The sequence below is a fragment of the Apis dorsata genome, unplaced genomic scaffold, assembly GCF_000469605.1.
Source record: "Apis dorsata unplaced genomic scaffold, Apis dorsata 1.3 scaffold_376, whole genome shotgun sequence".
NCBI lineage: Eukaryota > Metazoa > Arthropoda > Insecta > Hymenoptera > Apidae > Apis > Apis dorsata.
The window spans coordinates 179,841-183,799 of NW_006263639.1; the positions used below are offsets into that span (position 1 = coordinate 179,841).

The window sequence follows — 3,959 nt, forward strand, 5'->3', positions numbered from 1 at the left end:
TAATTATAATTTTAATTTCGATTGAAATATTGCAGATTTAAATTGATAATGATAGTAATGATTTTTAATTAATATTATATTTTATTTTATTTTTGAGTCAGCCATTTTCATTACATTATCTAATAATAAAATAATGAAAAATTAAAAACATTAATCTAATCTATTTCATTTCATCGAAATGATGACGTTTCATTAAATATCAATTATTTTACAAGTGAAATTATCTAATTGTAAGTTTCGATTTTGCGTTTCTAATCGTAAAGCGCGACGCGAGCGATCAAAATTGAATGTGATTTATCGGGACGTGCGGCGTCGTATAATATATCAGTGGAGGCAACAGGCGAAAATAATAGTTTGGAGAATGTAGACGATATCAATGCGCAACCGGGTGGTAGTGTCTCTGACAGCGCAATTATCTGGCCTCGCTTGCGGTTGTACGCCAACCCCTTTTATTATCGCCATCCCCAGAATCAACGCTCCTATCATATACGTTCTACCCTAATGCTTGCGTATTGCCGAGGATTGTCAGATGATATCTATCGAGCTTTGTTGTAAGTCTCTCCTCTATATTTTTGCATATATATTAGTTTTTTTTCAATTTTTTTTTCTTTCGTATCACTACAACAAAAGATTAATCAATTATTTAGAAAACAGTTGTAGACGGAAATCAACATTTTTGAACAATTTTTTTCTACATGTATAACTATCATTCGGCTATTGTTTTTGAAACATTTGCAAAAAAAGATTGTTATTATTGAATTTCGTATATTCGTGCGTTCATTATATTGTGTACTGCTTATATATTATTTCTATAAATACATTGGCATTCAAAATATATAAGGGATAATTCAATCGATAAACTTAAACTTTTTCGTGGGTTTTCATGGGCTTAAAATATCTTAATTCCAACCCATAGCGGGTTTAGATATTTCATGGATTCTTCGGATCAGCGAAATGCAAAAATATCTAAAATAATTTTTGGATAATCGAAGTTATATTCATCATAATTACAATGATAATGATACTATATCATATTCTATTATTATAATTTCGACCATTGTAATTTCGATCGTTCAAGGATTGTTTTATATTTTATTCTTGCATCAAACTATAATATAAATACTAAGTTTAGTAATATTAATTCATCTGTTATTTTGAATGTGTAAATGGCATAATATATATATTTTTTAATAATTAATAAATGGTATTCACATGTCGATGTATCCACTATGAATGCATACGTGTAAATAAAATTAAATAATAGCAATTTTTTTTATAAATATCTTGAAAATTAATTAATTGTTAAGCGATGATTATACATATAAAAAAAGATGATTCAAAATGTTGATTTTTAACTCAACATGTTGAAAAGTTATCAAAATCATAGATAATCGTTTCGTAAATAATTATAGAAATATTTGATCGCTCAAAATGTTTATAACTTGAAAATATTGAAAATTTATTTATTCATTTTTTGAAATTTAAAATTTAAATTTGTACAAATAAAAATTTAATTTATAAATAGGTATTATTATAATATAAATAATTCGTTAATTTTGTTAACGATGAGCGTTTGTTATTAAAAAAATATCTAAGAATAGAACTTGATTTATGTCGTCATAGCGATCAAGATATGCACGCTTGTTAATAGCGATGATTTAGAGTATTCGAGTATCTAGTTTCATTGGACGCTATTGATTAAAAGACAATTTGTCCGACCGTTTATGGTTGTGTGTACGAACGTTCTGCGGTTTCGAGGTCTCTCTATTATTTCCAGTTGTGGTTACAATACCGATATTGAATAGTAATCAAAATTCGTAGTAATCAAAACTCGCGTACGCGCATTGAATGGAAATAGGCGAATGAATTAGATTACATGGAGAAGTGATTGTATTATTTATTTTTATATCATTGCGCCCGTTAATAAAATTCGAAATGCGACAAATATCGTGGCAAGATTTTAAACAAAATTGTTCAAGAAAAAACAATTTAAAAAATTTTATTAATTTAACGCTTGTATTTAATATCACAAATTTCGATATTTAGATAAGTGAAATATTTGCAACTATCTGAAAAATCACAATAGAAGGTGAATAATTATTCTATTTATGGACAATTTAATAAATCTGGTTTTCTTGCAAATAGAATGAATAACTTCTTTTTTTATATTAAAAAAAAACAAGATTCTAGAAGAGTGTATAAATACAATGAAACAAAGCACGGTAAAAAGTAAAAAAAAGAAAAGACAAAAAGTAAAGAAAAAATAGAAAAGAGATACAAAAATTACAAAAATACGTGGAAGAAATATGAAATACAAAAATAAATCAAGTTTATACAAAATTTAAAAGCTCTGTGATGTTTAATCTATAATTAAATAAAAAGAAGTAAAACGAAAAATTAAAATATCTACGCATCTCTTTATCCATTATCTGATAATCGAAACAAAAAGAAAATGAATCAATCCTATTGACGTGATACATTTCTATCTTTTTTTTAATTCAAGCGCAATACTTTCGATTCCTTTTATTTTATCGATTATCATGGTGAACAAAGTGAAAACCTCTTTTCCCGGACGAACGAATCGATACTTGGAACAGAGCCCGAAGGTGTGATTGTATAATAAAATAGAGCCAGTCGCGACAGATGAAACGTTGAAACGGTGGACAGATTCACGCGTACGTGCACACGTGTATCGACACAATATGTCTACGTTACGCGCGCACCTGTCAACTCAGAATGTAATCGCGAAAATCAAAGAGATCGTGATCAACGAGGCGGGAGATTCTACATTGATAGAGCCTCGCATTTGTCGAGGTGATAGCGAAAAGAGAAGATCCGAGGGTGTTACTAGGCAGGAAGCCATTTTGAGTTACTGACTTGATTAACAGTCGAGTAGAACAAGAGAGAGAGAGATTTTGTGTGCATTTGTTCCCATGTATGAACAGCAACATTGAGAATCCTTGTTTGAACCAGCGAATAGGAATCCTTATAAGCGTGATAATCGAATAACAGTGGTTTTCGTTGGTCGGTGTCGTCATGATTATGCGACTGATTATCCCTTATTACACGAATGCACTTGATCGTTTCATTCATTAATTATTTTCCTCTTCGCTTTTTTCATTTTTATTTATTTTTGTCTTAAAAAGTTTCAAAAAGAAAAGAGATCTTTCTTTAGTATATTCATTTTTATAATTCGAAGTATATGGATTGGATCCATGGAGAAGTTTTATCGATTTTTGACTTAGTAAGATAAATAATAACTCATACTACATTTTTTATGATAAATTCATTTTATGAAGATGAATTTTTACGTTTATGCGAATATTTTATTTTTATCTGAGTTTAATCAATGTAGATTAAATAGTTATAGGAATTAGACATTTGTTATATCTATTTGAAATAAATATTATGAGAGAACATTATGGGTCAGTAAATAATTTATTTCATCAAATTTTATGTTATAAAAAAAGATAAAATAATAAAAAAAGATTTTAAGGATAAATAATAAAATTATTGATATCTATATATAAATTTTCCATATATTTCGAAAAATATAAAAAACTCTTACTGTTAAATTATTGTTAATAAATTAAACAATAATTTTATAATATTTATATAAAATTCAAATTCGATTTAAAAACTTAGATATGTATATATAATATAGATATAGATATAGATATAGATATATAAATTCATTGTAGCAAATTAATTTATCTCTTCAATCATAAAACCAATTTATTTTTCTAGCAAATAATAGAATAGCATACTTATCTCGATATTGGAAAAGCATCGTTAAACATTTTCGAATCATACGGTACCACTTGAATAATTCACAGATCTTTTCAACGATTCAATAAAAAATTATGATTAATGCCTTGGATTTGAACGAGAGGGAAGAACAGAAGAGGACCTCCGGAAACGATTCTTTTTTTTTTCTTTTTTTTTTTTTTTTTTTTTTT

General features: G+C 27.4%; 1 protein-coding gene across 1 annotated transcript in view; it reads left to right on the forward strand.

Annotated features, from left to right (window-relative positions):
* Positions 1–304: 304 nt before the first annotated feature.
* The window catches only part of LOC116186004, a 23,263-nt gene continuing 19,608 nt past the window's right edge, over positions 305–3,959 (forward strand). Inside the window, exon 1 of the mRNA XM_031511992.1 lies at positions 305–551. The gene's annotated coding sequence lies outside the window, so the exon portion shown is untranslated. The remainder of the gene's footprint in view (positions 552–3,959) is intronic.